Source organism: Heteronotia binoei, chromosome 4 (genome assembly GCF_032191835.1).
Source record: "Heteronotia binoei isolate CCM8104 ecotype False Entrance Well chromosome 4, APGP_CSIRO_Hbin_v1, whole genome shotgun sequence".
Taxonomy (NCBI): domain Eukaryota; kingdom Metazoa; phylum Chordata; class Lepidosauria; order Squamata; family Gekkonidae; genus Heteronotia; species Heteronotia binoei.
The window spans coordinates 50,164,181-50,192,158 of record NC_083226.1 but is presented as its reverse complement, the minus strand read 5'-3'; the positions used below and the strand labels follow the sequence as shown (position 1 = coordinate 50,192,158).

Below are 27,978 nucleotides of genomic sequence, written 5' to 3'. Positions count from 1 at the left end.
AAAATGTCAGTCCCCACCTCAGAAAGGTGCACTCCATCGGCTCTGAAAGGATGCGGCAACAAGAAATGGATCCTGGGATGTGGAATGATGCTTCCACCCCCCAAATCACTGACCTACCTATGACATTGTTCAGCCAGTGTTGGGCTTTGTCCACCTGGGCCGGGTTATGCACTCCCCTCCATGGCAGCATGTTGGACGAGACCCATACTGTGTTGGGACCACTTTCGCAGAGTCTTGAAATCCTTCGAGACCTTGGCCAACAAGGGGATGGCCGTCCTAGTGCCCAGATCATTTTCGCCCAAATGTATGACCACGATCCAGGGAGCCACTCCTGTTGAGAGATAGACATAGATGAGGGGCAACAGCTGGTCCCAGTGAATTCCCTGCTTTTCCAACCATTTAATCATGGTGCTATCTCCTATCCTTAGCTGGGTACCAATGCTGGAGCTGCCAGCCCTTCTGCTTGCCCAATACACGATGGAATGATTGCAAATCAATATACTGGTGGTCTCTGTCGTTGTGCCGCATCCTGCAAGGAAACCCAGAATCAGCCTTTACTGTTTCCTCACATAAACCCGATATGCCTGGGACTTCCACCGCCCCACTCGCTGGACCTCCATGGGGCTAAACCCCAGCCCGGCAGCTGTAGAAGCCGCTCCAATACGAAAGGAGTGGGTACCAAAGTCCCTTGCAGCCAGACCTGCCAAGCTTAAGGCCTGGTGTACTGCCACCCAGAACTGGTACTGTGTTAGTGGAAGGCCACTTTCATGTTGGAACAGCAGAGCTGACCTTCGGTCCTTCACCCGCAGCCAATGCTCAAGTTTGCACACTAGGCATAGCCTCTCCTCCATGATCCTGTGAAGGGTAACTGTCTACCCCATCCCTCTCTGATCCGTGTCCACCCCCAGCCTCACATCCATTATCAGTAAGGCCCTGTCTCTGTTGTCGCACCGTGACCTAACCACCAGCTCACTTATTCGAAGTGCCGCAAAGAACACCACCAATGTGGCCACCTTAAACATTTCAACCTCCCACTGTGATGTACAAATGTTCCCAAATAACTGCAGCAGTGTTTGTATAATCTCTGATGTAAAGGGCTGCCTATTATCAGGCACTGGTGGTGCTTCCCTGATCCAGCTTTCTAGCATACACCTCAACCTGAAGTCTCCTGTGCATTCTTCCAAGCCCCTGGCTTTCGATTGAAAGGCTATTGCCACCAGATGGCTGTTAATGGTTCGGACAGCCAGGCCCCTGTTCCGTAAGAAAACCACAAACTGCATCAAATGCTCCACTGGCACTGGTCACTGCTGCCCAAGCCCTTGACTATTTCAGAACCCCTTAAAGGCATCCTGATACTCCTTGTATGTCACCCTTGTACCTGGGGCTAGCGATGCTGCAACCCCCCTGTTGACTTCACCCTGCCAAGACTCCACAATTCCTCTGGCATTGACTCTGGGTCCTTGTTTGCATTTGGGGCCAGCTGCCTGAACCATTCCCCCTGAAAGTGAGACAAAGCATCAGCAATGTTGTTATGAATGCCTTGCACATGCTTAGCCACAAACAGGAAATTAAACTGCAGGCAGCGCAACACAAATTCTCTTACCAGTCTCATGACTAAAGGAGATCTCGAGGTGAGCTTGTTAACCACCTGCACCACTGCCTGGTTGTCGCACCAGAACTTAACCACCTTGTTCTGAACCTGGATATGCCATAAGTGTACCGCCATCACCATGGGGAAGAATTCAAGAAAAGTCAAATCCCTTGTGAGGCCAGATACTGCCCAGTCTTGTGGCCAGTGCTGTGCACACCAGCTTCCTTGGAAAAAGACCCTGAACCCCAGACTACCTGAGGCATCTGAGGATATCTGCAGGGAGGCCTCAAGCAATGCAGATCTGCGCCAAAAAGACACTCCGTTGTACACTTTAAGAAAACTGAGCCACATGTTTAGGTCAGCCTTGATCCCTTCAGAGACTTGCACCCTGTGCTGAGGGTTAGAGACCCATTTTAGGGCACCGCATGCCCTCCAAATGAATGCCCGCCCTGGAACCACTACTCTGCAGGCAAAATTCAAATGGCCAAGCAGCACCTGCCATTCCCTAAGGGTCATGCTCTTCCATGAACAAACCTGCTCAAGCAGTGTCACCAGCCTTGCCACCTTGTCTTCCGGCAAGGTGCAGATCTCCCTTTCAGAGTTGATTAAAATGCCCAGGTAGGACAATCTAGTGGCAGGTCCTTCCGTCTTCTCCTGTGCAAGGGGCACCCCCAGCTCCGTGGCCATGTTCTGAAAAATATCCATGAAAATGGAACATTGATTAGTTCCTGCCCCCCCCCCACCCCCCAAACAAGAAATCATCCAAAAAGTGCCTGACCAGGTCATTGCCTGCCCTGCGCTTGAAAGCCCATTCTAGAAATGAGTTAAATTTCTCAAATGCTGCACAAGAGATTGAGCATCCCATGGGCAGGGCCATGTGTCAGTGTTTGAGTTCCTTTAAGAACTAAACTGCTGAGTCAAGGTTATGCAACTAAAACTATACAGCACAGGTGTAGCTCATGTTACCAATCAGGCTTAGGATTGGGTGGCTGCACTATATCTGTGGTAGCATTAGCCACAGCACTTTGCCTTGGCGTACATGCCGTGCCTTGGCCTTGGGCGATGCTGGATGAATGACATATGTGAAGGAGAAACTCTGTTGAACTGTTTCTTTGACTGACTGACTTGCTGGATTCATGTAATGTATTGGACTGACTTTTGACTTCTCTATTGGACTGTGATTTGGTGCTGCATATTGGAGGACTGCTATTCTGTGTATGACCATTGCCTGTTTTGACTGCCTCTTACGTTTAACCCAAAATATATCTGTTAACTGGCTGTTGTGGAGTCTTTGTTTTTACCACAGTGTTCTGGAGTGCACCCAACTATCTACTAACTCAGGGGACCACACCTTCCTACGCATTCAAACTCTGTCACCATGTCATAGAAGAATTGCCCCCCAAAGGCAAAACCCAACAGTTCAAAGTCCCCTGATGGATCGGCAGTAGGCGGAAAGCCAATCTGATATCACATTTCCCCATCAGTGCGCCCCTCCCACACTGGGCCACCATCGCCACTGCACTATCAAATGATATGTAGTGCACTGTGGTCAGGTCTTCTGAGATCCCATCATTCACTGAACTCCCATGTGGGTGAGATAAGTGATGAATCAGCCGGTATTCCCCTGGAAATTTCTTAGGCAGCAGCCCTAGGGGAGACATGCGCAGCATAGCCATAGGCAGTTCTGTGAAGGGGCCAGCCACCCTACCTTCCCGAACCTCTTAATCTATTTTCTGCTGTACAGTGTGTTCCAACCTTCTTACAGACTGTAAGTTCTTAACCATGTAGTGTTTCCTTGCCTCTTCAAAAGGGATGCGGAACCCCACCTGGAACCCCTCTTCCAGGAAAACGGCATCCTTCCTCCAGGGTACCCTCGTAGTCCCCTCAAGCTTGATTGGGCTGCGTGCCCTTCCCAGGGGGGCCCCCTTTTGCCTTCCTGGAGCCACCATCATCGCCCCTGCTGGCTTGTCAGTCCTCCCCCCTCCTGCATGAAGCTGCTGGGTGATAGCCCCACAGGTGCTGCAGTTGTGCTTAAATTTGCATGACTTCCTAGAGCACTTCGTGGCATTGAAGTCCCAACAGATGAGGCAGGGTTGAACCCACGACTTATTGCCGGCTCCTCGCCCCACCTCAACACGTGACCGTGCTACTAGGTGTCTGCTATCAGCATATCTGCCTTGCACCACTGCTGCAGGACCCAGGCATTGGGACCAGAGCTGCTGGTGCTCCCTGTCCCAAGGGAGGGCAGGGTTCATTGCTGCATGTGAACAGAACATTTCATCATATCTCAGCCAAGCTGCCCCAGAGTATTCTCTGTATGCCCTATGAATGAGATCCTGATATTTCACCAACATGGGCCCCAGGTTGGGGTAGGCCTCCAATACCACCCCCATGTAGATGGTATAAGCTGAGAGCCAATTGTCAAAGTTCTTGTCAATCTGCATGTGTTTAATCTTCTCGAGCTCCCTCGGATCATCCTTTACACTTGCCTTCAGCTCCACATCCCTGAATAATAGCGTGAAAATCTCCACATATTCCCTCTTCAAATCTTAGCTCTCGTGTCAGGTAGCAGATGACCCCCCCAGGGAAAGCGAGTGTTCCATATAGGCGTAGGGTTGATATCCGGCCGGGTGATGTGGTGGCTTGTTCTGCTCTGGCAATGGGCCTCGCCACACATTCCCCACTGATTCGTCCCTTGCTGCCCCTGCCCCAGTACCGATCAACCCTATGGTAGGCTGACCTTGTCCCCACCCCACTGGGAGTCGCCTAGACATGAGTGCTGCCAAGGCCGGTGGTGGTCCACTGGCTGCCCCTGCCCCACCCACCCCTAAGGACTCACTGCTTTGTGTCCGGTTTTCTGTTGCTGCTCCTGCGTCTGTTGTTTCCTTAACCGCCTTGTCCTCCGACTTCTGCAGCTAGACCAACCTGGCATAGAGGGCTTGCAGCTCCTGTTTGCATGCCATAGACCTGGTGCACGTATTAGGGGCAGCTGCCTTAGATGTGCCAGCATCACCCCTCTTATGCTTCTCAGCCTTGGCTCTTTCCATGGCCTCGATCTTGGCTGCCAGGTCCCGCAACGAGGGCGCTTTTTCATCCTCTGAGGAGGATAGGGCTACTGGCACGGGCCTGGGAGCCCTCTTAGCCAGGCCACCCTTCTTCTGTACTACCTTCTTGGCTGGCATACTGCGTCCGATGGGAAAAGGGGGGGGGGGATGACCAAAATTAATAAAGCATAATATGCAGTACGTCATTGGGTCCTGGTCCCCTGCCCCAGCAACAGCCTCCCCCTTTAGTCTGGCACTTTAGCCAGTGCTGTAAGACTGCCCCGACAGCCCTAACAATACAAGTGCAGTTGTAGGGATGCTGGGTCCATGCTGAGAAATTACCTGGGGACCAGCGCTCCCTCTAAGCTGAGTTAGCATGAGCTAGTTTTTATTCTTATTCACATTCTTATTCTCGTTATTATTTAGTCACAGCTCAGGAAGGGTGACCCCCAAGCACAATAATTTAAGTAATAGCTCATGACTTCACTGCCAGCGACTCACAACCTTAATACTCACAAAGTAGAATTTTTGCTCATAAGACTCTGCAGCTTAGAGGGAACATTGCTGGGGACTTGTGGGGTAAAAGCAGGAGTGGGCGGGTTTTGTGGAGGTGAGGGCCCTTGGCCTGGTACCATTCTCCAAGGTCCCCCTACCAAAGCATCCAGCTTCTCCAGAAGAGCCAACCTCTGCTAGTTGTAAAAGTGGGCAATCTCCAGGCCACACCTGGTGGTTGTCACCCTTCACTGTTATAGTGCTGAGATGCCCTGTATGAGCCTGGGATCCACTTTGATGACTGCAAGAGCACTACCACTGATCCCAACCCCCCAGAAGGAATAGATCTCTGCCATCTGGGTTAAAAGCGGGAGATCGCCAGGCCCCACTTGGAGGTTGGCAACCCCAGCGGTGGCCATGTCCAGGGGCCCAGTGCTGAAACAGACCCTTAGCCCTTCTAGGTGGTATTTCTCCTTCTGTAGCCCATTCCCTGCCAACCTTTTTGTTGCTGAACTGAAGATGCCTCACCCACCAGCTCCTGCAGCAAAATGTTTGGTTCGCCTCCTCATTCAGGCATGTTGCCCTGCTAACTCCTGTTAACCCTGTACTGATCCCACTAAGCCATAGCTGCAGAGTTAGTTGGCTGCTGAGAAATGTTCTTTCCTTCTCCCTGTGACCTCAGCCCCCTTTGGCCCCTGGGCAAGCTGCGAGGGGGGGGGAGATGGTGTTCTTCTTTGGGAAATAGGCAAGTGCACCCTTAAGACCAACTACGTTATATTCAGAATGTATGCTTTCATATGCTCTTAAGCAGACTTGTCTACTGTTTGTTCTATTGCTTCAGACCAACATGGCTACCTACTGGGATCTATTCTTTGGGAAGTGTATTTTTTCCACTGCTCGGCTCCCTGTAGCCAGAAGATGCCCCTTAGGGAACCATTCACTCCCCCCTCATGAACTAGCATCCCTGCCTCAAGCCCCGGCTGCTCAAGAGAACCCGCTCTCCAGCTCACGCAGTTCCCATATGCTAAAGGCGCAAGGGTTGTGCGATGTAACTGTGGTTAAAACAATTTATTATAATGTATTGTAATGGTATGTTATCATTTGTCATTAAATGTTAATCCACATATATACATATACACATATATCACATTTTCTCCACCCCACCTCCCTTTTTGGTGACCCCCAGCAGTGCCTTCCCCTTAACAAACGTCTCCATATTACTATTTAATTTAGTTTGTTATAAAGTAATATACTCTATCTATTAAAGAATCTTTCTCTAAAAAGCCTGACCATTATAATTATAGTCCATCTTCATAATATTTCTTCTTAGTCGTTAACAAGTAGACAAAAAAGTTATAATCCAATAATTCTATTTTTTTTAAACTGTAATCTATATATAGTTTCTTTAAAGATTAACTATTGTCGAAGATCACCAAATGTCCTTTAACATTCCATTGTTTTTCAATATATTTTTGAAACTTTCCCCACTCGCTTTTAAACTTCTCTAGAACTAGTTCTTTTAAGATTCTTGTACGTTTGTCCATTTCACTCCAATGCATGACCTTCAAAGTCCATTCCCACTTTTCTGGTATTTTATCTTGCTTCCACATTTGCGCAAATAATGTCCGTGCAGCTGAAAGCATATACCAAATTATTGTTCTATCTTGCTTTTGAAATTTTTCCATTTGTATTCGATTCTCCATTAATTTACAGTCAGCTAATAATGCTTTGTCCTGCATTTTTTTGCATAGTGGGATCTACTTTATCCATTCTTGTATCTAGGTCTTTCACCTTTTCCTCCACCTTCTGCACTTTCTGTAGAGCTGCTTGTGTGTCTTTTCTGAGATCGTCAATGTCTTTTTTAACTTCTTCTGCACTGAACTCAATATCTTTTTTTAGTTCTCTTTTTAGTTCTGTTTTCGTTTCTCTAATTATCTTTGCCAATCTTGCTTCTATAGCATCTATTGCTTCTTGCCATCCTGGTTTCTCAGCCCTGTCAATTTTAACTTTGGCTATTTTTTCTTCTTCAAATGACCCAGCCCTCGTTCGCATCTGCTTTGCTGCTAATCTTTGCTATGACATCACTGTTTACCTATTGCTTTAAATAGGTGATTAAATCATGCCCTTTTACATAAGCCCAAAATCGCCATTCTCTGATGTTCCTAGGTAAAGATACTAATTTTTAAAAAAATTTTTTTACTCAAAATGGCTGCCGCGGTTTTTCTGTCCTTTAAAAAAGTTTTTTCCTTTTTTCTCCAAAACAGTACCAAAGTTGATTCTAAGTATATAATTCAATAGATTTAACCTTTTAATGACAATATCTGCTGGCTCTGCTCTTTTTCAATGTCCAGTTTTCTTTTAATTAATTTTTAAAATTTTGACCTTTTTATAATGGCCGCTGATACTTTTCTATGATTTTGAGTCCTAGAGAAGGCTGGAAACTTGTTATTTTTCCCTTCTCCTAATGGCTCCTGCCTTTACCTTCCTTCCTTTCTTGACACAAAGTCTCATTTTCAGTGGTTATGAAGTCTCACATTGTGTCAATGACGACATTTCCTGTATTATAATCACCAGCTCAGCAAATCTTCTCGGAGGGGTTGTCTATTTCAGACCACAGGTATTCCAAACAATATTTGTTTTTCCTCTTTTAGTATTAATTCTCCAAGTTCACAAGTCCCGATTTTAACCCCTCCTTTCACTTCCTTAATATAAGATAATATTTCTGGATCCAGACCTTTGTTTTTATTTTTATTTAGTCTTTTATTAGTCCTGGAGTGATAGATATAAATCTTTTACCTTCTATTCCGATATCCTTCTGCGCACTGCTCCCTTAGTTGTTAGATGTTGATCAGCCTCAAAGAAGCTTTGTATCTTGGTGGATTTAAGCCAACTTAATGACCTCAGAGATCCTCTGTAGACAATTGAATGCAGTCCTTCTCGGGGAACTCTTCAAAGCCAAAGAGGAACCCACTGGAGTCCCTTGTCAGCCAAAGTAAATCCCCTCAGAACTTGATAAGCATATCTTGGCCCTCTCCCTGCCTGGAAGAGGTAGGCAGCAGGTGTTAAGATCACCTTCTCTGCCCACAACAGAGGTTCTGATCTGCTCATCGGCTGAAGAGCAGCTCAATCCTCCATGACCAAAACCTGGAAGTCCCCGCAATGTAACTGTGGAAAGGCGGCGGGGGGAGAGAGAGAGGTGCTGATGCCAGCCATTTTCCCCCTTGCCTGTGTGCAAACCCCGCATGCAGCACGTTGTGGCTGCTTTGTCCCAGGCATGCCTGCACTCATTGGCTGCCAGACTCTGCATGGGGGAGGGGTCTGCCATCCGCTTCATTCTCCTCCGCTCCCCCCCCTGCTGTGGCTGCACGTCTGATTCCAAGCTTGCTTTGGGAAAGACTGACCCAGTAATGGTGTTTTTGCCCTACCTGGCCAACCAGTCACCTCCTGGATTGGTTAGATCTCCCACGCTGTATCTGAATAGGCTCATCCCCCCTCGTGGTTTCATATGATGAAATGGGGTGTGGTCAATCTCTGCAACTGTTCTATGGCACCCTTGGGTATGGTTTAAAAACAACTATGAGAAACAAAAGAAGCTAATTGTTATACACAAATATTGCCTTCTTTGACTCCATGTGGAAGACTATTACAGAAACTACAGTGAGCTGCTGCATGTTGGGTGTAACTCTGTTCATACAGTCGCTATGAAGCATATAAAGCTGTAGATGAGATTTGAAACAAAAAATGAGAAGCAAATTGGGAAATAGTGAGGAGGCTCTTGGTTAAAATGATGTATCTATTCATTCTCTTTTTAAATTCATTTTCATTTTAAATAATTACTAGCTCATCATACCAGAATTGTAATAATACTGGCAATCTTAGAGGGACTGTGTGAATTATTTATGACTTTTTAAATCCTAATATGCTTTATGCAAGGTGTTGGGAAGTTGGCTAAATCTAATTTATTTGTCAGTTCAGCTATATGATCATATTTGTATTCTTTCCAATTTTAGGAAGCATAATTTTATTTTAGGTTTCTTTAAAAAAAATAAAAGCAAACGCTATTGACAATGTTAGAATCTCATTTTTAAAAATTCTGTCCTCAAAGTTTTTGTACTGTTTTTTTTTTTGTGAGAAAATGAAGCTTTCATAGATATATGTATGCATTGGTATTATCTGTAGATGTTTCCTTTTTGTTAATAGTTGGAAATCTTACTTTCTTCTGTTCATTCCTGTTCTTGTTGTGAATCCTTTCTCACGATTCACATGGCATGACAAAGCAAGTGTTGCACTTCCCACTGAAAGAAAAGCTGCTTATTGGTGGGAATTGGGGAGGAATTAGCAAACCAATGCCCCCCCTTTAGCTTTCTGCAGAATAATCTGAACCAAGCAGTACTTTCAGTTAAACTAGTTTTTGTAAGTCTAAGTTGGAAGGGGTCTTCAGAAAGGTAATACAGAATCTTCAAACTTAAATGATCAGTAATGCTTTGAGATTCTTTTGAGAAATGTGCAGAGAAAAGCCAGCCAAAGACTGGTGCCATCACTGTAATTCTTTCCTGATTTCTTTGTATTGTTCCTGGATGCACCATCTTATCTGTTAGTCCTCTGCTGCTCCCTTGATTTTCATCCAGGAGCAGCAGTGGCTTTGCAGAGTTTGTTGCAGGCTAGTGGACTTCTGTTCACCCTCGTCAAGCACAGCATCATAATGTTGAATCTAAAATCTTTGTATTACTGCCATGTGCTGTGTGCTAAACTCGCAAAACATCAACTCGGTCAACTTAACCCTAGAGATTTTGGTTAAATTTACAATTCAGTTTGCTCATAATCAAATTAGGAAGTATAGAAAAATGCTGATCTCTGTAAATATCATAAAACCTCTTTCTTTATAACATCATGCCAAGGGACTGTATGTTAGTTTATTTTCAGGATATGTTTCATTCCTGATACATTTGTGTAAGCTTTGCTTTTTTTAATAAGAGAGAAGCTGCTAAGGCAAATATGATGCCCAATTAATCAGCATTTAACTATTTTTTTACTTGCAAAGATAGCTCTGTTTTCTACAGAGAAGCTCTGTCTGATTGACAGTTCTTTATTGATACTGGAGAGGGGCCAATTCAAACTTCTTGATCAAGCATCAATTTTTTTAAAAAAGCTCTCCATATGGATCTAAACGTTATGCAGCTTACTTTTAAATGCTGTACCTTTCTATGATTCTTAAACTGGAAACTATTTTGTAGCACATCACTTAACTTTATAAGAAGTAGTTTTTAATCAAATCATGATAAAGATTTGAGTATTATGTTAATTTGACACTGCTTCCCAGAGGTGCTAAAAACTGAAAGCAAGCCAAACATTCAGGCTGGGTTGAAAACAACACTTTTGTCATCCTGTCATATTAGGTGCAGAAGACACAACTGTATGGTCAGTTCACAGTCCTGAACTACTGGGGGAGGAAGGCAGGGTAAAAATGTGGTTGTGAGAAGTGCTGTCGAGTCATAGCTGACTTACAGCGACCCCATAGAACTGGGTGTCAAACACACAGCCTGAGGGATGGATCAGGCCCCCGGAGGGCTCCTATCAGGCTCTCACTGCCATCTGCTTCCTTCTCTCTTTCTTGCTTCCTTCTATATCACAGCTTGCTTTGCCGGGCTTGCTCAATCACACAGGAGTTACAGAGCAAAGCCTCTATTTTCTCCATTGGCTGACGAGCACACAAAGCAACTTATGTACAAAAGCTCACAATGCCCAGCCATTTCATGTTTTCCCCTTGGTCTTAGGCTCAAAGCATTGACCATGAGATTTCTGTAATATTAGTAAATCAAAAGTAGGTTTGCAACTTAACAGATACACACCCGAACCAACACCTGAACAGCCTGTAGCACAGACATTGTCTCCAGATTTTGATTCAATAATTCCAAGCAAGATGTGTCAGTTATTAGAAACTGTTAAATAAACAAAATATTGCAAGAGTGCTAACTTTTAAGCATATTTTAAGTTTTAAAAATTCTTTTGTGTTTTTCTGTGTCCTTTATAAAGGTTGCATCTCTGCAACCTGGCATTATATTTTATAACACACATGGCCCGGCCAAAGGTTTTCAAGGAAAGAGACATTCAGAAGAGGTTTGCTATTGCCTGCCTCTGTGTCATAACTCTGGTATTCCTTGGAGGTCACCCATCCAAATAGTAGCCAGGTTCATCACTGCTTAACTTCTGAGAGATCAGTCTAGTCTGGGCTATCCAGGTCAGGACAAAAATGTAGTAGGTGAATATAAAGGACCTCTTGAAATATAAATATATGAACAACTTTGTGTTGTAAGTCATGTATTACACATGCTTCTAACGATTTACTGATGATTGAGTGTAAACTATAAGTTGCAAATTGTACAGATATGATGAACTGCATAGCCAGGCCTCAGATTCAGTGGGACCTCACAGGAGCACAGCTCCTGAACTTCTCTGAGAGATCCACCTCCACCTTCTGAGAGTTCCACCTCCTTGTCCATTGAATAGTATATGCAGCTGCATAACAATCCCTGGATAAGCTCCATCATATATTTTCCTACAAAATGGCCCCTGTGCATAGCCATTCCAAGAGTTGAGAACCAGTGTGCCTCATTGGTTGGTCTTGGTGACCAAAGTTTCAGTCTACACTCTGTCATAAAGCTCATTGGATAACAAAGATGAGTCTCATACTCTCCACAGAGAGTTGTTACACAATAAGGAAGAGAACAACTATCCTCCTTCCTGAGCTGCTTGGATGAAGGGTAGTTGCTGTTGTGTGTTCATGCAAGTTACATGGTGTGTTTATACATTATTTCACTGAGCTGCTACATATACAGTAATTTGAATGGATGAACCAGGCCTAAGTGCTTTCAAGCCTAGATATTGGGCACACAACAGGTAGAAGCCCTGTTGGAGTCAACCCAAGGCTGTTAGCCAGGCATGAATAGACAAAATCCATCAGAGTATCAATTGCAAGGGTTAGATGCTTGTGATGGCTCAACAGGGATTAGTATACAAAGAAGCAGGGACTGAAAGAACAAGCTGGTAGCTGAAAACATGAGAAGTAGTGCCAAGTGGGCTTGGACAAAGAAAAACAATAGAGTCCTAACATTGCAAATAGAGCTCGCTAGCAGAATGCCTGAGTCTGAGTGGTTTCCAGAAGCAGGCTCATTGCTTGACCTGTTTTCCTCTTATTCATGTTGTGGGATTTTTCACAGGTACAGTACCTGTGCAAGTCAGCATTTTAAACCCTCTACTGTTCTTCTGTGCATGTAAGTGCATTAGCAAAGAAAAGATGGTGCTTGGTGGCATGTAGCCTACCACTGTGTGTATGGAATGTGTTATTTTTCCTTTCTGGATTACAGGACCCCCGTAGAAGTTTAGCCATATAGGTTGGAGGGGAGAAGAAGAACAATGAGATAAAATACTCTACCTTTTGCAAGTGCAACTCCTTTGAATAAAGAGGTCAATAACATTCTCTGGTTCCTCCTCACTGCAGCCTGCCAACTTCACTTGGTTGTTTCTCTGTATGGGCCTTCGGACCCCATGAACAGCATTGGGGCGAGGGATGTTGGAAGGGGCTGCCAAAATGTAGAAGAATGAAGGAGAACTTTCATTCACTCATGGATATAGATACACATTTTTATACTTATGGATATGTTTGTGGATGGAGCTACTCATGACCCTGTTATTTGAGGAATGTTCCTATGACATCTAACATTGGGATAATTAATTTCCTTGTGATTTGTACTGTGCAAGACCTGTTCCTTCACCAAGTACTCTACCAGCTCCTTGACCATTCCATTGTATCTGGAAAAAAATGCCTCTAACTTATGCAAGTTCATGCAAATAAAAGCCCCTGCTTTATGTGCCACAGTACAAATTTTCATGGTGTACTTGCTAGAAACCCAAGTTACAATGAGTTTACCTGCAAAACTAATGTGTTTCTGGCAGTAGTATATGCTGTTGTAAGAGAATTTGCTCACACTCCTAGAACAGGTAGAAAGGAACTTAAAACATTTTCCCACCTTAGGAAGAAGAGAGTAATATGTGATTCGTATCTTGGACCCAGAATTTCAGAAATAAGTTTGTTTCTTGTGGACCAGGAAGCCATTTCCCTCACTTACAAACATTGTGCTTACATCTGTGGGAAGGGTGCATTTTTAGGTTAACAGGATGGGGAAATTCAGACTTTGATTATTGGGATCAATACCTAAAATCTTCACTATTCTTTTGGGGTAATAGGTGGGTAAGGATGGTGGCTCAGTGGTAGAGTATCTGCTTGGTAAGCAGAAGGTCCCAGGTTCAATCCCTGGCATCTCCAACTAAAAAGGCTCCAGGCAAGTAGGCATGAAAAACTTCCGCTTGAGACCTTGATAAGCTGCTGCCAATCTGAGTAGTCAATACTGACCTTGATGGACTGAGGGTCTGATTCAGTAGAAGGCAGCTTCATACGTTCATATGTTAAGAAAAAAGAAAGAGTAAGCAACTATAAGCAGCTGGTACAGACTGAAATAATTAATGACTAGCTAATAATAACTAGCTAGCTAATAAGTGACATGTCCTATTTCTTAATGAAAAGTGTCTCTCTCTTTTTTTTCTTCCATTCAGTTTGACACCCTTTCTGCTTTTCCTCACTGGAATTCAAGAGGGTGTACCTGGTTTGATGGGCTTCAATACTTGGACCTGCTTAGTTGCAGTAAGATTGCTGCATAATGTGCCTCCTAGGCTGGAATACAGCAGCTGTGTTGGATACAATCTTATCCTGAGTTGTAAATTACAGTCTTGGAACAAAACTTGCTAATTTGGAAAGGGCAAAGGAATAGATATGGAAGTCCCATGATGATCAACCCCCCATGCGTGTCATCTGAATCCTCAAGCCCCGTCTTCCTCCCAGCCAGCATTCTGCTGTGCAGGGGAAAGGCTGTGGGGTGTTGGGCACAGTGATCATAGCTAAAACTGGTTTTTGGCGGTTTCCATTTGCGCCGCAAAAGCCGCAGGACTTTGCCCACCAAGGTCGGAATAAAGAGACGGACACAATGCATTGGAATAAAATTGGGCCACTTTATTAACTCACAACATGAACAGCAAGGGCACCCCACCAGCGGCCTGGCCAGGGCTAGGGGTCACCGCGACCGCTCCCCTGCCATTAACGGGCGAGGGACCCAGCCCCCCAGCCGGAGCTGAGCGACTCAGCTCCCTCCAGGCAGGCCCAGCAGGGAGGCCCGCACCAGAGGGCCCAAACCCAGATGCACGTCTCGGCAGAAAGGCACCCTCTAGCCGAGCCTCCTGGACAGTCTGCATTCTCCAAACCCGGGTCTCCAAACCCCAAGGTCGATCATGCCAGACCCCAAAATTCCCCAAAAGGGGGATGCTTCACAGTCCTCCCCTAGCCGCATAGTGTCCTAAACCCCTAAAACCTGCCACTAATAAGGCCAAGTCTCTACTTAGGGCTTAGCACCCACCAGGAGGCCCAAAGCCACCCGCAATCCTTGCTGCAAATCTCTCAGGAAAAGCATATTACCCTTTTCCGAGAGATGGACCCCATCCCCTCTGTAGAGGTCAGGACATCTCGCTGAAATATCTGGATGGGGTAAATAGTGGCCCAATCCCCTCTCCAGTAATTTTTTGATTTCTTTGTTGGCTTTATACCTGGCTTTCTCTATGGCTGCGGGGTCCAAAGCATAACGCCACACCTGGCGGGGCAGCATGGCTGACCAAACTATAATGGTCTCCAGCCATCGCTCCCTAATGCACTGGAAGTCATCACGGGCTTGCCACACCAAGGCCTTACCCTTCAATAACCCCAGATCATTACCTCCCAGGTGAACCATTAAAACCTGAGGAGGAGGACCTGCTCTACCCTTAAATAACAATGGCAGCAAGCCCGGCCACTGAAGGCCCCGACGCCCCTGCCATTCGATAACTGCATGCTGGCTGAGTCCCAGCTGAGAGCCGACCGCAGTTCTCCGTGCTTGAAGAGCGGCCCAAAACACGTAGCTATGGCCGCAGATGAGAACTTGGCTCCGACTCCTATGGCCAGGAACAGCAGCATCTAAAAAGAGAAAAACCATTAGACACAAACAGAACCAAAACATTCCAAAACCCAGAGCACTCATTGCCTGAAAAAGGGGCGCATATAGGCCTTATAGGCCGAAGAACGCCAACACCCCAACCTCTGAATGGAGGTGGAAGGAAGCCCCATAGCAGCCGCTGTCAAGGCCGCCCCGATCCTAAAGGAGTGGGTCCCAAACCGCACCCCAGATAACCCTAATTCATCCAAAGCCCTGGACGTGACAGCCCAAAACTGGTGTTTCGTCAATGGCTTACCGTCCAGGTGTATAAACAAAAATCCATCCTTGGGCCCGCGCACTGCCAAGTAAGCAGTCAATGCGTTAACTGGACACAGCTCAAGCTCTGAACAACTACCAAGCTCGAGCACAGTACCCCGCTGCAACTGATCCGTCTTCGAGCGACGGACAGTAACGACTGCCTTACCCCCAAACAACCTCAAATCCCTCATCTGCAAAGCTCTTCCAGAAGCATCGTTTCTAGACTGAGCCACCAGCTCACTCACTCTAAGGGCCCCAAAAAAGGCTAGCAAGGACGCAGCGTGAAATAAACACGCCTCAAAAGACGGGGCACACACCACGCCCCACACCCTCTTCAAACCCCGCAGAATCGACGGAGACACCGGATTCCGCGTATCAACCGTGGGCCCAGCCTCTCTAGACCACCCCTCCAGCATCTTTCGAAGACGAAAATCTGCTGTATCCTCCCTATAACCCAGCGCCTTACTTGCAAAAGCCAATGCAGACAGGCGCCCCCTAATCGATCGCACGGCCAACCCCTTACCTCGTAGCGAAACACAGTAATGGAGCAATTCCTCCACCGGGAGGGGCCAAACCCTGCGATACCCTACCTCAGCCCGAAAGTCTTCAAACTGCCGCACAGCCCGTTCGTAAGACTTCCGAGTACTAGGCGCAATGGCTAGACCTATCGCTCTGCAGGCTTCGGCTCTCCAATCCGCCATAACTCCTGGGGCATTGGCACCGGCTCTCCATCTGCCTCTGGGGCCAGCTGACGAAACCTCTCCATCTGTTTACGAGATAGAGCGTCAGCCACCCCATTACTCACCCCAGGAACATGCCTGGCTAAAAACAAAATATTAAGCCGCAAACAGTGCAGAGTGAAGGCCCTCACCAGTCTCATAACCCGTCCCGATTTGGATGAAAGGGAATTAATGACATGGACCACTGCCATATTATCACACCAAAAATGCACAGTGTGATTGGCCATATCCTTCCCCCACAGCCAAACCGTGACTAAAATGGGAAAGAACTCGAGAAACGTAAGATCTCGGTTCACACCTACCTGTATCCAAGAATCAGGCCAAACATCCGCGCACCAATGTCCGCGAAAGTAGACTCCAAAGCCTAAAGATCCTGCAGCATCAGACATGACTTGGAGCTCGGCCTCGAGCCTCAAGTCTTCCCTCTAAAAGGAGACTCCATTAAAAGACTCCAAAAATTCCTGCCAAACCCTCAGATCATCTCTCATGCTGCAGGTAACCCTAGTCCTATGCTGAGGCAAGCGTAACCCTGCCATAGCATCACACAGCCTCCTAAGAAAAGCCCTTCCCGGCGCAACGACTTTGCAAGCAAAGTTGAGGTGCCCTACTAACTGCTGCAACTCCAGCAAAGTGACCTTCTTTTTAAGGAGAAAGGCATCAATCCTAGCCCTCAGCTCCACTACTTTCTGAAAAGGCACCCTAGAAAACTGATCAATCGTGTTAATCTCAATCCCCAGAAAAGTCAACCTCTGGGTTGGACCTTCCATTTTTTCTGGCGCTAAGGGGACTCCAAGTTCAGCAGCCAGCTCAGTAAAACCTGCCAACAGCCGCCCACCACGTCCTGTCCCTTCAGGCCCCACAAACAGGTAGTCATCCAAATAATGAACGACATCCTGCAAACCCACTTTCTCCCGCACAGCCCATTCTAAAAACGTGCTGAAACGCTCAAAAGCAGAACATGACACAGAGCAGCCCATAGGCAATGCTCTATCCATGTAAAATTGGCCCTCAAAAGAAAACCCCAATAGGTCAAAATCATCAGGGTGGACGGGCAAAAGGCAAAATGCAGACTTGATATCGCATTTTGCCAATTCTGCCCCCACCCCGCAACACCTCACCACGGCGATAGCCTGGTCGAAGCTGGTGTACCTAACAGAGCACAAATGCTCCGGAATCCCATCATTCACTGACTGACCCTTAGGAAAAGACAAATGGTGAATCAAACGAAATTCACCAGGCGTCTTTTTAGGCACCACACCTAACGGCGAGACTCTCAAAGTAGCCACTGGAGGCTGCACAAAAGGACCCAAAATCCTTCCCTCAGCCAACTCCTTGGCAATCTTGTCCCTAACAACCTGCTCCAAACCCTGAACAGACTTAAGGTTTCCAGACCTGAACGAAACTCGAGGCCCCTGAAAAGGGATCCTAAACCCAAACTTGAAACCTTCTAACAAATACGAACTGTCAACCCTCCTAGGATACCTAGCCAGCCACCGTTCAAGCGGTCCCACCCTTATCGGGCTGGGCCCCTTTCTTGGCTGGAAAAGCTCCTCCGCCCCCCCCCCCGGGCCTCTTAGAATTCTTCCGCCCCCGGGTTTTTGGGCAGCTGTCAAATGCATGGGATCCACCACACATGGGGCACTCGTGCTTAAACTGGCACGCCTTTCTGTTACACACCCCAAGGGATCCAAAATCCCAGCAGAGCAAGTGGGGTTGAACTGCCTGCCCCGCTGTACCGCGGGGAGAGCTTAACGAAGCAGATGCGGGTGACCTACTCACTAAATGACCGCTATCTGATCGGTCACCCAGGTTAGGCCTAGCCGGGGACATAACCTGCAGCCAAAGCTGCTGATGAATCCGATCCCACTGGAGGGACGGATATAGGGCAGCCCTCATTCTAAATTCCTGGTCGTACTGTAACCAGGCCGGTCCACTAAAGGTCGTATAGCCCTTATAGATTATGTCCAAGTATTGAAACAAGGACGCTGCCCGCCATGGTTGCGGCCTAGCAATCACCCCGGCGTAAATACAGAACCCTGGCAGCCAATTCGCCCATGTTCTGTCAACCTTTCGTTTCCTTAACTTCTCCTTCTCCTTCTCATCTAATTCCTCTTTGTCTTTTTTCTCCACCTCCCGATAAAGAAGAGAAAATAAGTCCACATATTCTCCCTTTAAAATTTTTTCCTTTGTGGCAGGAAGCAAATGGTCCCCAAGTGGCAGAGCAACCTCCCCAAAAGGCAAGGCCTTAAAAGGCACCATCCCGTACTGAGATGTAGCTCCCACAATGGGACCTGACAAGTTCATTTGCCCTGCACCTGGATGCACACAGGGTATGCCCAGCCCCCCTGGCCATGCCCAATTTTGCACCAGCCCTGCCCCAGAAGGAGTAGGCACACCTAAGCTTATCCCTGAAGCACCCTGCCCAGCTGCCGAAGCAGGTCCCCATGTCCCCCATGGCCAAACCTGCCCGGACCCAACTTGCAAACCATCACCAAACCTACCTCCAAGTCCAGCAGGCGTCACCGGCAAACCAATGCCCGACGTCCCCGCCGCCTCCACCACACCTGCATCAGGGCCAAAGGAACTGGCATCCATGCCAGGCACGACTCTACCAGACCTGCCCTCAAGAATGGACAACCTGGTGAGAATATTAGCCTGCCTCACCTTTTTGGATTGCCTCACATCTCCACCCCCACTCAAGGAAGGGACACCCGACGCCTGCTCCAAGGCCTGCAGCCTGCTCAGAATATTATAATTCACAGCCACTTCATCCTCATCATGCGAAGAGGATGACGGGGGTGGTGACCTCCTAGCAGGCGCTTTAGATGGTCTGGGTGCAGGCTTCTTACCTTTTGACTTGCCTGAACCTTTACCCCCAGCCATTTTTACCAAAAACTGCCACCCAGACAACCACCAAAATGGCCACGCTTACCTTCCTTATAAAAGGCACCTCAAAATGGCCACCCAACTGCCTTTCTGCCCCTTCCCTAAGGGACCTAAAATGGCTGCCCAAAACTGCCTGGCAACAGCCCAAAACTGCCTGGCAACAGCTCAAAACTGCCCAGCAACAGCCCCAGCTACCACACAGCCTAAGGCTAAGCCACTATAACTAAGGGCGGGGGTGTGGGGGGTTCAACAGACTCTACCTCCCACCTAACACCAATGGCCAATCGCCCCCAGGGTCAAGGAAGCCAATGCAACCTAAAACCCGACACCTGACCCAAGCCTCCACCGGGATCTATCTCAGCCTGTGATTAGAGCTAAAACTGCAGCACTGCAGCTCTACTACTCTAAACCCCAGGCTCCTGCAATATATATGTGTGAAACACACAATATGCAGGAGCAAAACACACAACCCCCCACCTCCAACCGATCAGACCTCCCCACGCCGAACACCCAGCCCCAAGCAAAACTCAGCCAGCCAATACCACTCCGTCCGCTGTCACTCCGTCCGCTGAACGAAGCTGCCGCCGCCGCTCCTCACGAGCTGCTTGAGGAACCCTGGACCCTAATGACGATGAAGAAGCCCGACGAAATCAGCCTCAAAACACACACACAGCCGGGCAAGAAACCCCGGGAAGACAGCCTCCCGACAAGCGCACCGATCGCCGAGGGACTGACAAGGAACGAGGAGCTAGCCGATAATGCGGCTAAACCCCGCCCCCAGCAAAGCGCGCCCAAACGGGCGAACTCCGTCCCTTCCCCCCCTGGTGGGCAAACAGATCCAAGCAGCCTAGCAGCTACGCTGCAGGCTGCAGGATCAAGATTCTGGCTCTTCCGGGTGCTCCGCGGCAATTAGTGCGAAATCCGCGCAGATCCTGCGCGGTGAAGAGGGGCTTCGCTGCCAATTAAGGTCAGTGCGAAAACGCCCTATGAGATTTTCCTTTGAGCAACTTTCCACTCTTTAATTTGACCTTAACTCCTGTCTCCCTTTCTCTACTCAACAGTTGTTTGCAGAAATCTGATGAAATCAGTTTTCCCTTTTAGTTTTCCAAATATGGTCCCATAGGAATTTACAGAAATCAAGCACTTAATTACAAAAAAAGTTGATCATCCAGTACGCATTTGACCATCACAACATTATCCTTCTTTTGAGATGACATAACAAGTAGGCAGTTAATTTTCATATAGATATAGAACAATTTAAATGTCAAAAAGGAAAGGAATGCAAAATTTGAACCATCAGTGACCAGAAGGCAGACTAGACTCCGCTGCACATTATAGAGCTCTTTTTGGGTCCATAAACAATGTGGCTCTACTTTTAACTACACTGATATACAGGCATAAAGCACACAGTTTTATGTTCAAGTTTTCCCCCCCTGAAATATTATATTCATTTAAAAAAACAACCTGGAGAATTTCTGTATACTTTAAACAATACTTTAATAAAAACTGAATTTTAATTTAGAAGTTGTACATCAGAGCAATGTTTAATAAACAGGCTGTGGTATATTGAACTCTCTGAAGTCATTGGAATATGAAATCAAGAAATCAAGACCAATAATTTATCTTGTTTTGCTACTCGGTGCCAGCTGCTGTTGAATTGTGTATGTCTAGGTGTTTTCCAAGATCCATGATTTCTGTTAATCAGACTTATTTCATTGGGGCTTGAAGTAAGGAGACTCCTTGTGTGTAGGTGTTTAAAGAACTAGTCCTTTTTGTCATCTCAAACAAATAGTGTGGATTCAGATTGAATTCTAGCCAGATTAGAAAACAAAGAGTGCAGTGTAGTTCCAGAGTGCACACCTGTTCCTTATTCCTTCTGCCAAATTTTGTAGACTTATGATACAATTATATGTTTGAAAAGACTTTCTCTCTTGTGTGTTGTAGTGAAAAATCCATGAAATGGAGTGGATGGCGAAATGAGACTGTACCCACAGTTGTAGTCCAATAAATAAAACGGGGGGAAAAAGTTACACCAACTCTGTGTTTTTTATCTTCCCAATTTACTCACATTTTAAACATATAAAACATCCCATGGTTTATTTATAAGAATGTACTAATTCTGGATTTCCCCATATTTAATATATTTCCTCTGCTTTTCTTTCTGATGGGGACCCAAAGCAGCTTAGTTTAAACAAGTTTACAAATACAATAAAAAAACAAGCAACTCCAAAAGGTAGACAAGACATCCTGGGCTAATGTCCACCAAGTCAGTCCATCTGGCTGAGGCCACAGGCTGTGATCTTCTGTTTTAAGCCAAGGGCTCACACCAAAGGCTATAAATACCTGCAGCTGGAGAGAAAGAAAATACTCAATCTAGCTAACAGCCACCTCGCAGCTTTCCCTCCCACTGAAAGTTGCTGTGGAACCATCCTTTACAAAGGTAACCTCTTCTGGTTTCTAGAGTTTTTGGAACATCTCAAAACAATCGGGGCAGAGTGGAACTATAGAAGGAATACTGGATTTACATGACAAATCATGCAGCCATAAGTGAATAACTACCAGTCTTCAACTAAGGGCAGCATATTCTGTGGATGCAAGACCCTTCTCTGCCAGTAGAATGCACCTTTCTTCACTGAAATACACTGACGTTAACTGAGCAGAGTTTTATGATACAACCCAGTGTTTGTCTTCCCGTGAGTTCAGCTTTTCATCAGACATCAACTTACTTCAAAAGTAACCATGAGGCTTACAATTAGGCATATGCTCATTGTGAAAGTTGTTTCATCAACTTACTCCCTCACACATACATCACAGAATTTTTATTTAAGGAGGCTGGAAAAGATCAAGACACTTGCCATAATCTCATAGCAAGCTTTGTTCCACTGTTTTAAGCTGCATGTTTGGAAATGACTTTCCACCTGTGCTCCAGGTCTACTACTCAAGTGACTAATTAAGCAACTGCTACTGGAATGCTCATAGGATAGGACAATCCAAATGTAATTAAATTCACAGAGCAAGTGCACACCTGTTGAAAAATCATTTATGTAAGCTCTTGATGGATCAGTTTTCCATTCAGATGCAGCACTATAATACAGAGTACTTAGGTAAATTAACTAATCCCTGCTGTCAAGACACACACAAGAGGGGAATCCACAGCTGTTGTTATTGTTACTAAATGCCCAGCTACTAATTTATAATGATCAACTCAATAAAATATTACATAGTTTCTTTTTGGTCAGGGTGTTACCAGGTCCCAAGTCTACCAAGTAAAAGACAAACTTTTAGAAAAATATATATAAACTTTATAAGACAAAGGGAAAGGGAAACACAAAATGGGATGATAAAAACCAAGAAAACAAACATACTGTGCACAAAGGAACACTTAGGTAAATTGCCTTAAGGTTTTGTTTATCTCCCTACACTGGACTGTGTAGTAGTTGGCTAATTCCCTAGACTAATACTCACTGACGCTTTTCTGCTGTCAGACCCACAACATCATAGAGACATCTTCCAAAGTCTCGTCCTCATTCACCTGGTTGTGCTGTTACCTTCTAGATCTCCTGGAGAAGACTCCTGGCTTCTGGCTTGGAAAAGTAGAAGCGCTTCCTCTTGTGGGCACCTAGCCTGATTTTATCCAGGCTGGCTGATTGGTCAGCCAATCGCTGACAAGATCTAATTTACAAGCTGTCATCTAGCCTTGACTCTAGATGCTAACCTGTCAAGGCTAGATCTAAACAATCTATGTCATTTGTGGACTGACTTCAAAGGTGTATCCAGTTTGTCTCCACCTGTGACTACTCAAGTGCCTATTATCTTTGACATACTGTTGGTGCAAATCCTGAAACATTTATAACATATATAGACATTGAATACACAAACACTTAGGTGTCTCTCAGTTTCTTGACACCTGCCTATATTGAACAACGCAAAATAAACAAAAAACCAATTACAGGTTATAAAAAAGCAGCTACAGTTTGAATAATAGTAGCAACCCAATTATCAGAGTTTTTAGAAGCCTTCAACTGCCAATTTATTGTGTGTACATTCTGAAACAACAGAAGCTATGTTGAATTGTGGTATATATAAGAAACTTCCTCTCATTTGTCCTTCTGCGTGATGTTACTCTCACTTTGTAAAACATTCTCAGTCTTTAACAGCAGCTAATAAAACAGACATTGAACACTGTAAAAATTGCAATGCTCTGTAGTCCTGTTAAACATTTTAACAAGTCTTACAAAAAATTCATGCAGGTGAATTGTGGTCAAATTCTTTATAATGCAATGTGTCCACTGGCATCAAAACAACTTCTCTTCTACTAGGAATTAGAATTCCTACAAAAGGGATGAATGAAGAAAGGACAAACTGCCTTTTGGATAAGAAATCAAACAGCACTCTCTTCTTCACTTCATTCTTAAGAATTAAATACTGATCTTTGGAATCTGGAAATAGTAGAAAGAGAGGCAGCTCTTCTGGCATAAATAATGATGGTTCAAAAATGTACCATCTCAGAGATGCTACTGATGGAAATCTTTATCATGCCATTGGCCACATCAGATAAAGTAATTTAAAAATTATGATAGGAGTAAGGTTTTATTTATGACAGTTATAACTCAAGAACCATTTTAGGGTAGCTGCTGAGCTGATATAATTTAATACACCTTCCGGTGATATCAGGGGTGTGTGACATATGCAAATGAGTTGTGCTAATGAGCTCTAGCATTTCTATGAAATGGCCCCTGCTATTTGCAGTGAGCAAGTTGCACTAAAAAAGAGAAAAACACACACACATGCATTGTGATTGAAATAATTTATTTTGTAGCCATTACAGCTGTCTTTTATTTAGTATTAATCTACTTGAGCAGATTAAGGAATATATAGCCATCTTGTGTTTAATCAGTGCTGTTCAAATTGTAATTTATTCTGGTATATTTTTAGTATTTTAATGAATTAATGTTTTTATGCTGTTACCCGCCTTGAGCATGACTTGGTGGGATGGGCGAGATATAAATATCAGCAATAAAATAAAATTTAAAAAAAGATTTTGATAGACTCTGTTTTTGTGGCTTGGAATAGCTTTACTGATATCCTACCTCAAATGCACCAAGTATAGCAAAATATTTTAAAAGACTCTGGGAGTTGTTCTGATATAAACATATAGGAGGATATTAATGTCCAAACTAATAAATTTGTTCAGAGGTAGATAAGTGTAAACATTTTTGTAAACATAAATAATTCCAATTCCTATTCTGCAACTTCTTCCCTTAACAAAAATGCATGTAAAATACTTACTACTTGACTGATACAAATAAATTCTTGGAAATTCTGTGGAAATACTCACTATGTTAGTTTCCACTCCAAAGGTGCCCTTCCACCAAAGTTATACCAAAGTCATGAGATGTTGGGCAGTCTCTGAAAGAACGAAGTTGCCAAAGTAAATGTTTTCCATAAGACGTTCACCCTGGTGTGTAATGAAATTGTCATTTTTTAAAAAAGGATTCTATAACTATTGTCTTTCTTCAGAACCTGCAATGAAAATATTTCATTGCCTGTTGACATATTCATATGTTACTTTTTCAGAAGGGTTGTTTCCATTCAGTGAACTTGGCAGTAACCTATTATGTCTGGGAAACTGAATAAAATTGCTGACAAATAAAATTAGGACTGAATTATAGCTAAAACGAACTTTGTTTTTCAGCAATTTTTAAAACCTACCAACTGTGCACTGGCATGCAGATTATTAAGCTGAAATATAATTATCAATGTATACAGTTGTATACAGTTATAAATGTTGCAGGAAATAAAATGATAGACATATTTTTCTTAATTTTTTTCATGTTCTGAGTTGACTTGAATAACTGAATAAGGGTGTGCAAAAATAAATACGGAATTACATGGATTCGGAAATATACGAGGCCAAAAAGATATGGACTACCGTGTATTTCCTATTACCGTACTCGGAATAGCCGCATATATGGTAGATGCGTGGCTATTTCCGAATATACGACCCCATTATACCCTATAGCCTTTGAAATCAATATTGGAAGCTGCCTGGAGGGGAGGGGGTTTGAGGGAGAGCCCCCAAATTTGCAGGGGACCTTCAAGGAATTCTCCCCTACAAACCCTCCAAGTCCCAAAAAGATTGGGCCAGGCGGTCCCATTCCAGGAGCACCCAAATAGGGTGCCCCTATCCTACCATTATACCCTATGGGCCATTGAAATCAATGGCAACGTAGGGCATAATTAGAGGGCATAATTAGGGGCAGGGGGTTTGAGGGAGAGCCCCAAAAACTGCAGGGAACCCGCAGGGAACTCTCCCCTATAAAACCCCCAAGGCCCAAAAAGATTGGGCCAGGGGGTCCCTGTCTTTGGGCTCCCCAAAAGGCCCATTGCCACCAATAATGGTGAAAGCCCAATTAACCACTTCCTCCACTATAATTGCTGTGGGGAAAGTGGCTCTGGCCAGAAGGGGTTTGAGGGAGAGGCCCCAAAACTGCAGGGCAGCTTCAGGGGACTCCCCAGCATGAAACCCCCCTGGCCCAAAAAGACTGCACCCATTAGTGGGCACCCCAAAAGGAACACTGTTCCCAATGGTGAGAAAAAACCAATTAGAGTCACTTCCTCACTGTAATTGTCATGGGAAAAGTGGCTCTGGGGAGCAGGAGGTTTTGAGGAGAGCCCCCCAAACTGCTGTGCAGCTTCAGGGCACTGTCCCACACAAAACCCACAAGGCCAAAAAAAAAAAAAATTGGACCAGGGGATCCGATTCCTGGGGCACCCAAAGCCAAACCTAACTTCACACCAGTTAATCTCTATAGGACCCAAATTCACTACATCCCTCTATCTACTCTATGAACCCTGCAGGCCTAGAACCAATATAAACCCAGTTGCCAACGTCACTGCCACACAAAACACAATCTGATCAAGGTCTGCTCTGCAGACCTGGCTGCAGCAAACCTGGATGCCAGCTCTCCAGCCCTGCCCCAAACAACACAGGGAGAGATGGCTAAGCACAACAAACCTGCTGGTTCTGGGTCTCTCACCCAGGTGCCAGCTTCCCTGCCACAGAACACACAATCTACAGATGTCAGCTCTTCAGCCCTGCCCCAAACAACATGGGAAGAGCTGGCCAAGCACAACAAGCCTGCTGGTTATGGGTCTCTCACCCAGGTGCCAGCTTCCCCCCCGCCCCCCCCCCCCCCCAAAAAAAAACCAGAACCAGGAAAAGAGACAACAAAAGAAGGCCAAGAAACTCAACTGTTAAAAAATGGCCTTTTAAACAATTAAAATCAGGCCAAACAGCCCCCCCCCAAGAACCAGAAGAGAAAAGGAACAACAGCAGCACAACACAGCAGCAACAAATCAAACAAGGAATCCTTTTAAAACAGTAAAAACTTAACTTTTAACAATACAGGAACTTTACCAACCTCTCCCCCCCCCAAAAAAACCCCTTCACTCTAACCCCAAGAAATCCAAGCCACGCAAATCAAGAAAAGTAAAAGGACACTGCACTTTTAAAAGTCCTCTCACTAAAGTAAGATACGGGCAAACTGGCAAACCCCCCACCCCACCCCACCCCAGGCCCTCACCCCCAGCAGAACCGCCTAACCTCAAAAAACTACCCAGTACTCACCCACCCAAATCTGGATAAGAAAAGGGACTCTGAGTCTTTAAAAAGTCATTTTTCTAACTAAAATAAAAACAAGAACCCCCCAGACTGTCTTACCTTAGACGTCTTCTCTTCTCAAGGCAGGTCAGGAAAGGCTGAGAGAGAGCAGCAGTAGCTGAGGCCAAGGGCCAGCACAGCACAGTCTCACTCTCACACCAACACAAAACACAACAGCAATGGAATGGAGTCCAGCCAGGCAGACTCTGACCCTACACAGAGCAGTTTCAAAAAATAGCACTGCTCTGTGATTGGCCAGAGAACAATGTTTACTTGGATACCCAATGTTTCCCCAATACCCAATGTTTACCCAGTAATCCAATGTTTACTTGGATACCCAAGTAAACAAAAGAACAAAAGAACAACAATGTAGCTGATGGCTGACGGATTAGCCAAGCCATCAGCTACACAAAAGTCCTTCAAAGCATGCATTTGCAATGCATTTTGCAAATGCATGTTTTGGATTGGCTGCTGGGGCACCTCTCCCCCACCCCCTCCCGCCCTGATCCCAGGGAGGCTATGGGAGAGGCGGGAAAAGGTTTCCAAAGGTGTGAAAGGAAGCAAGCAGCTCCCCTGAGGCCACAGAAGCTCCTTTCCTGCCTTTTCCATTGACTTCCGTATACTTCTGAATATCTATATGGCAGTATACGGGGAGCCATATACAGCTCCTTTTAATGGCCTGAAAATGGAATCGGAAGTATAAGGTGCCGTATACTTCCGAATCAGGGGTGATTCGGTGGTCTATGTGGTTCGGCCGAACCAAATGCACACCCCTATAACTGAATACTTGTTAGAGCTTTTCAAAATGGTAGAAGATAATTCTATTGTTACAAGTAGGATTGCCTCTTTGCTGGTGATTGTGGGCATTCTCCCACTTTTGTTGCTACTCTCCTAACTGCTTTTTTCTTGGCAGCAGGAAAAATAAGGGCGAGGGAGCACTTAGTGCCTAGCAGCATCACTTCATGTGAAAATCTGGAAGCATTGTCACAGCCACCATGTGAAGCTTTAGGAATCCCCAAACTTTCCCCAAACTTTAGGAATCCCCAAACTTTCTATTATTTTTTTCTACAGAGATTTGGAGGATTCCTAGAGCATCATCAGGTGGCTGTGGCATGGCATCTAGGTTTTTGCCAGAAGTTATATCACAGTGCACAAAACACTTATCCCCCCAAGAGTCCTGTCCCTCCAGCTGTCACAATTTATGGGCTTTGGGCTTGCAACCTCAGTTGTG

The 27,978-nt window shown here is 45.4% G+C and overlaps 1 protein-coding gene and 1 non-coding gene across 2 annotated transcripts in view; both read left to right on the top strand.

Moving 5' to 3' along the window:
- The window catches only part of ADAMTSL1 (ADAMTS like 1), a 703,777-nt gene that overhangs the window by 40,401 nt on the left and 635,398 nt on the right, over nucleotides 1-27,978 (top strand). The window lies entirely within an intron of this gene.
- Nucleotides 13,964-14,096, top strand: LOC132570673 (small nucleolar RNA SNORD10). The gene has a single exon (XR_009555372.1). It is a non-coding gene; the product is annotated as a small nucleolar RNA SNORD10 (small nucleolar RNA).